The sequence below is a fragment of the Halichoerus grypus genome, chromosome 11, assembly GCF_964656455.1.
Source record: "Halichoerus grypus chromosome 11, mHalGry1.hap1.1, whole genome shotgun sequence".
Classification (NCBI taxonomy): Eukaryota; Metazoa; Chordata; class Mammalia; order Carnivora; family Phocidae; genus Halichoerus; species Halichoerus grypus.
In genome coordinates, this window is record NC_135722.1 from 21,212,001 (window position 1) to 21,219,946 (window position 7,946).

The 7,946-nt window shown below is 35.3% G+C and overlaps 1 pseudogene; it reads right to left on the reverse strand.

Annotated features, from left to right (window-relative positions):
• Nucleotides 1–4,609: 4,609 nt before the first annotated feature.
• LOC118541430 (regucalcin pseudogene) lies at nucleotides 4,610–5,225 on the reverse strand (annotated as a pseudogene).
• Nucleotides 5,226–7,946: the final 2,721 nt, after the last annotated feature.

The following is a 7,946-nucleotide window of genomic DNA, read 5'->3' on the forward strand; positions in this document are numbered from 1 at the left end:
TGGTGTAGGCAACACTCACATATTTGAAAGTTTCCTTATACCTGAAAGACACTTCATCATAGTGAAGCATCTGCATGTATTTAGCGAAAAGTTTCCTCTAGTCAGATACCATTATACTTTCTGAGAGTTCGGAGAAAGTGATGGTTCTTCTACACCAGCAGCTCAGGAGTAAAACAGCCTGATGTTAAATCTGTGCTCAGTCACTCATAAACTACATGCATGACCAAGAGGTAAATTCCCTACCCTCTCAGAGTTCATTTTCATCCTCTGAAGTGGGAACAACAAGCACATCTACCTCGTGATATTTTACACAGGTTGGATGACAGAAAGTACCTAGGATGCTATCTTTGACATGCTAGGAATGGAAAAGTCAGAGTTATTTTTAGCAATAACCTTATTGTTTTAAAGTGGACCTAAAATTTAAAGAAGTACAAATTTTATCAAATCATTGATATTTATTTTATATATAGATAACATATATTATTATATTATTATATATCTATAATATATAAATTACATATAGCTAATTATAGATACAATTACCTATATCTAACTAGATATATATTATATATGTACTATTATTGATGTTTATAGGGGAAAAAAACCCTCTTTCTAAGAAGTATTTACAGAGCCATCACCTCCCATTTCATCCCAGCCATCTCCCTGCATCTTCCCCTTTATTCTCTGAAGAAAGTCTTTTCTATGTCACAAAAATGCTACAGACTTATTGGAATAATCTTCACATTTTCCTAAGTGAAGAAATTTCTTCCCATCTCTGAATTTCTGTGTGTCAACTTTTTAAAACTTTTAACACTTTCTTATTTATATTATGATTACTTGTATTTATTTATTTTTACCCACAGTGGTAGCTTCCAAACTCTTTTGACTGGTACTTTCAGTAAAAAATACGTTTTATAGGGTTATCCAATGTATATATGCTTATCCTTACCTTTATCATTCAAGCTGCTCTAATACGTTTGATTCTATTCTGTTGTATTCCATTCTAACCTTCCACCATTACACTCATCTATTCTATCCTATCCCAATCTCTTTTATTTTCCTCCATCTGTTTTGTCATATAACCTGATATCCTAATATATCCTATCTTACTCTATTTTATATAGGTATGTGTGTATAATAATGTATATATATATATATATATATATAATTTTTTGAAAGAGAGAGAGAGAAAAAGTGTGTACGGGGGTGGGGGGCAGAGGGAGAAGGAGAGAGGGAATCCCAAGCAGGCTCTATGCCCACTGAGGAGCCCCATCCAGAGCTTGATCTCATGACCCTGAGATCATGACCTTAGCAAAAATCAAAACTGGGATGCTTAAAAGACTGAGCCACCAAGGAACTCTTATTTTGTATTTTTAAAATGCTAGACTGAACCTATAAATTGATCACATGCTCAATAAAGTTGTGATCACAGTCTATAAAGCATTTCCTCCCCCTCCTCGAGTTAGGATCATTGTTGGTCTCTGCTTGCATCTTCAGTAGTGTTTAGCATGATGTATCATATATATTGCACAGTAAAAAAATATTTTTGTACATATATATATATATACACATGTTTTTAACTTCGAACACTGGTCTATACACAGAGAAGTTTACGAAATCCAAATCTAAAGTTAATCCCTAACTCAGAGTTACAGTTTTGGGCAAAAGTATTATTCTCTATTAGAAACTTTCTTAAGCTCTCTATGGGTTTTTCATCATTAAGGTATTATCTCAAATGTATAGAACTTGTAATAGAAATAATAGTTTGAGAAAAAAAATTGGGATAGCAAATTATTATTCATATTGTATTGGCATATCATCTCAGTTGAATTTGGTGAAAGAAGCTTGATTTCCTGGTTATGGATTGAAGCATATTTCTTTTGATTAGCCAAGATTTTAACTAGCTCTGCTTTATTAGTTTGGGGGGGTGAGGTAGGAATTGGGAAGAATAAGTGAACATATATGAGAAAAAATTTTGGCAATTTATAAATAATAGACTCCAAAATTATAGCAGTAAAAACTATTTCTTTAACTTGTAGTACTGGTATTTGAAACAGTACTTGTATCATACTTACATTTTTTGTTTGAAACAAAGGAAAAATACATGCATTAGCCTAAAGGGTTGAAGAAATGGATTCAGCATACAAGTTGTAGTAGAACACTATGCAGATATATTCCAGAATTCTAATTACATTTTAAGATTGGACTACTCACGAAGATGATTTTAGAAAGGAGTGCACACACACACACACACACACACACACACACATACACACAGACAAAATAAAATTGTCGCAATTTTATTTCTCTAGGATGCATTTAGAAGGTAAATAGAGGGTACTGTTGAGGATAGATCAACCAGAACAATTTTATGGAAGCCATGTAAGTACTTTCTTCTTAGAATTTGTTGTTAAAAAATTATTAAGTAAAGGCCACTTCAAGTATAATGGAATCTATTTGCAAGACCTTCTGTTTTTGTTGTATAAAAACCAAGAAAGTTAAAATCATGTGCCACGAGTCATGTAATTGGTAATATTAAAGTGGAGTTATTTAAGGAGCTGAGTACTAAAAGAAAGGAAAAAAAGAAAGAAAAATAACCTGTAATTCTCTGTTTGTAAAAGTTTTATATGGGTTACTTCATACTTGCTAAAGATAAGAGCTTGTTTTGAATATCACTTAGCTGCCAAACATCTGGGCAAAGCTGTGACCCATGAGGAATGATATTTAATGAAAGATGAGCTATGGATTTTATACTAATTTCGGTCCCACCACTGCCAAGTTCAGCTCCTCATCAGGGTAACAATTCCAAACTATTCATCATGCTTTGTCTTCACGGGTGGCCTTGTTCTCTGATGAAAATCTGCAGTTCGGTGGACATTGCTCATGACTGAGGGGCTCAAACTGAATCAAATGACAGGGATCAGTTGACTTCATGTCTACATACAAAAACACTCCCTTCAGAGAAACAAAAGCAAAGAAGTGAAGAAACTTATACGTTCCTCTTAGAAATTGTTTTCTTAATTCCAATTAGGTCCAAACATGGCGTGCTAGTAACTCATGAAATTTTCTCTCAGTAGGATAAACTTGAAAAATATATTCTCAGAGACTTCTTTCTGAATTACTGATCCACTACCCTTTGTATTTCTAAATTAGAATTCTAGGAAAAAATTGCTCAGTGTAGTGCTCTGGAAAGAAAGCTTTTGACCACTTTGCACACTGTAATTTAATGAAGAACACATTACAATAATAGATTCAATGATAAAATTATGCCCTGACAATGAAAAGAAAAAAGAAAATTAGAAAATATTCTACAATACATATATTATTTAAGTGAAACTTTCTATCTTATGATAGGAAGATTTGAATACATGAAATTTTAATGAATTTTTACAAATGTATTTACATTTCCCACTAACATTTTACAAAAGAACCAGAATGAGTTAAAATTTTATGTTCTACTGTCTACAACTGCAATTGCAAAAGACAACTATAATAAAGCTTGAAATAAAATTATTTTGTTTCAAAGCTAAAACTGATTATCTTCAAATAAGTCATTTAAGTTTTGGGGAGCTATGTTTACTAATCTCTAAAGTATAATGCTGTCTCACTCACAAGGTGATATTATTACAATTTCTCCCAATTTTGCCTTAGCCTAGAGCAATAACAGAAGCCTAACTCAATGTAGTACTGCCCAGTCAATGTGGGAACAGGGTCCGAGGCTAGTGGTTACAAAGCTAATTCTGCACTAGCAGACAGGGTCTAGAATTAGTTTGGGACAGAGTTTTCCTTTATCAGACAGCACACAGCCAATATTTCCTTTTTTTTTTATAACATATGAGTTATTCTCATTTAAAATCTTTTTTTAAAAATGAACTCAAGTTATTTCATAGAAAAAGATTTTATATATTGATTATTAATATCTGTCAATATAGCTGTATCCCAAGACCAGGAAACTCATATCCTACTATATAATTCCAAGCAAAATTTAAAATGACATTGAATATATATTATTATAGCAGATAAATCAGGTAGAATTGAATTTCAAATACTCACCATCAAAGATATATGATAAAACAGATGGAATCTATGAAAATGTATACCTTATTTGATATTGCTTTCCATGAATCGTGTTTTTGCATATTTCCAAGAGTTATATAAGTGACATAGAGAGTGTGTTTTTCTTGACTTTCTGATGCAAGCCCTCCATATATGAGACTTTATACGATAATGTTATTAACTTTTACTGTAGGAGCAGATATGTATGTGTAATTTCAGTCTTGAGTTATTCTGATGTGATTATAGGATGACAGAACTATAACACATCTACTGTAAAGAATAGAGGTAAAGAAAAACCTCTTTGTATTATCTTCTTATATTTTCTCTTTGGTTTTTAGGAAACAGCATTCCGTATTATTAAATGGATAATATATAGCTATGCCTAAAATCTTTTAAAATTAAAAATTTTCTTCCAAATTATAATTAACATCCAGATTGAGTTCTATGGCTAAGTAGCTTTTTGTTTTTTGTTTTTTTTACATCATACAGTTATCTATTCAACAAGTAAGAACCTTTTCATAGGAGTTGAGGAAGAGGCAGCTTACTAGTTACATCATATGAAAAAAATACCAGCAGTATTAAGAGGAATAATAAGAAGGCATATACAGATCTTCCCCATCTGCAGGTCATAGTCAAAGGCATCCAGAGAGTAGGAGAGACTGTCAATGTAACAAAAGATTTTTGTTGTCCAGGGTCCAATCCAATCCATTGGAGATGTCCACCTGGTCAAAGTACTTGTCCACGTGGTGGTCAGGAGAGAGGGAGTACAGAGACTCCTGGTGGGGCTCCAGAATGCTGGGGCTCTTTCCTCAGACGTGGTGCCCCCAAAGTATCTCCCAGCGGGATCTACCCTCCTGTCATTGATTCGGTTGTTTTTCTTGTCTTTATCTACTGTTGCTGGGACAACTGCAGACTGATCTTCCCAGTTCAAAGTGCAGAATTTTTTCCAATGGTGGCGACCTGCATCACCTCCTGACTGGTGAAGGGCCACAGAACTAACGGGGGCATCCACAGTCACTTGCTGCACTTGCTTGCTGAGTGAATCCCACTGGCAAACTTTTTGCAAGAATATCTAAGAAGAGCAGAGGGTTGGACGACTCCTTCCATACTGGAGACTCACAGCACCAGCAGTTCTCCAGCAAAACACATTCAATCTTAATGGAAGACATTGTCATGGGGGAGATCTTGGTGCTGGTGACACTCGGAGAGCTGGCTCCTAGGTAGCTTTTGAATTCCTGTTTATGTGTTCTAGTAAGTCTTAGCTTTGACTTCCATTTTCCACTTTTATGTATATGCCAGTATATGATGGTTGAACCCCAAGTTGTATTACATAGTCCTAATAGTGTCTTTCAATTCCCTTATGTTCTACTCTCTGATTATTACATTTTAGCATGTAAGAAATCTATTGAAATTTTAAGCCCGCTCAAACCTTTTTGCCTGGGTTAATTTTTTGAATTTTTGAGTTACGAAGGCTACTTACCAGGTTTTTCCTGTTAACTGTATTTTTAGTCCCTTCTGGCAAATTCAGAATTAATTTCCCAATAACATGAGGATGTAACATTCAGCACTGGAGAAACTCCATTTCTACTTTAGAAGCAGAGAGGAAGTATGCATTGATTTTGCACCCAAACAACTTAAATGCTGTGTTCTATAACTGCCCTTCTTTGCTGACTGGGGAAACTTTGTGTTGGGAATTCCTTCCAGAAAAAAAAAAAAAAAAAAATTGAGAAAATGATACTTAACTGGTTGTAGTGGAAGAATGTAAATATTCACATTCAGGATTCACCAATGAGAAGGGCATTGAAAAAAATAGCCAAGGGGTTGACATATATATCCCAAATAATCTTGGGATCTACCTGCAAGGATCTATCCACTTAAAAACTTGCAACAAGTTTGGATCTATCTGCTTAAAAAATCTTTGTCCTTATGTAAATTCTTTCCTATGAAAGCCCTTTTCTTGTGGTTACCATGGGGATTACATTTTATAATTGCCCAAGTATATACTGTTAAAAAAAATTCAACCGAGTAAATTTTAAAGATGTAATTAACTTTATTAAATGATGCATGAATCAGGCAGCAAGTAGAGGGGAGCTCCAAAGGGCTACAGAAAAAGAAAGGGTTTTTAAGGTAGATAGGAAGTGAAAAAAAGGAAGTTATTAGCAAAGAATGTGTTGTTTTAGGCACAGTTGCGCTCCTAAGGGGTTTATCACTAATTATCAGTAATTTCCTAACGCTGACCAGGAAATTCCCATGCTGATGGGTCAGAGGTTACATTTCTGGGAGGTTGAAACTGCAGTCAAGTTAGGTACTAAGTCTTAGTTTACTGACTTGGGGCCTTAACCTAAGTTATGCCATTTTGGGCCTCTGTTTTTTTTTTGTCCATTCATTCATTCGTTCATTCATTCATATTGTTGTAGGCTGTCTGCAGAGACCTGGCTGGCGGGGGTGGGGGTGAGGAGATGATGGGTAACTGTCATTGTGCTGAGCCTAAATTCCCCCAAATTAACCACAATTTACTAAGAAGTTTTCCCCTGGAGGTTGCAATCCTTCAGAAGACCCTAGAGTTCCTTACATCAGACAGATTCTGCCACATAAATTTTGTCTAGGTGGGGTGACAGATCCCTGATGCTTCCTACTGTACCATCTTCCCAGAATCTTCTCATGAATTTCTTTTTAACAAATATATTTCAAAATGATTATAGCACAAGCATTACAGCTAAATTTCAAGCAAGAAGTTGACTCTAGAGGGGTGCCTGGGTGTCTCAGTCAGTCAAGCGTCTGCCTTCGGCTCAGGTCATGATCCCAGAGTCCTGGGATTGAGTCCCACATCAGGCTCCCTGCTCAGCAGGGAGCCTGCTTCTCCCTCTCCCTCTGTCTGCCGCTCCCCCGTTTGTGCTCTCTCTCGCTCGCTCACTCTCTCTCTCAAATAATAAATAAAATCTTAAAAAAAAGTTGACCGTAGAATATAGTTTAAATTATTTCTCCAATGTTCACTGTTTTTAAGATTGCGTAATCTTGAGAATGAAGAATTAATTTCTTTTTTAAAACATTAGGGAAGATGAAAGACACTGCTAAAAACAATAAAACCAGTTCCTAGACTACTTAGATATGGTTTCTCAGGAAAGCAACGCGAGGCACAACTGTCCAAAGGATTGCTGTGGCTTTAGATCATAAACACAGAAAATAGAATGAGCAGCATGCAATTAAAGATACGATGGGTATATTAGGCTAGTGGGAAAAATCAATCACAATCTTCCAGGAATCCCCAGCATCTGAAGCTCCTTGTTTTGTCTCCACATCCAGGTTATGAACCATGCAGTTAAGTCCATGGACGATCTTCCCTTAGTCCTCTAGGAGAGCTGCCAGTCACTGGCTTCTCTTTGATAAATAGAAAGCAGCTGTTGTCTCAAGGAGGGCTATTAATCTCCTCACAAGATGAAACTAAGTGGGAAAGCTGAGAAATGCTTTGTAATTAGTGATTCATGCACTACTTACCTAAGAATAAAAAATCTTTGAAACAGTTTCTGCTTGGAAGATGGATAAGTTTTAACTGATACATAGTTACCTTAAGAAATCAGGACCTACCAAATGGAGTCTAAACTTAAAGCTTCTAATTTAGGGTAACTATTACCTAAAGATGTATATTTGTTTGGATTTCTTGTTGTCTTGGGATATAGAAAAGAAAAAAACAACCTGGTTTATTCTAGAAGGTGCCCACTAACTGAAGTTTTTCTTCTTGGTAATTATTTAACTCAGTTCATGGCATCTACTCAGCTGTATTTTAGGGATAAAAGACTGCAACATAGCGATTTAGGCTTTAGGAAATGAATTTCTTGGACATTAAGGAGGGCATGTGATGTAATGAACACTCGGTCCTATATTAGACTGGG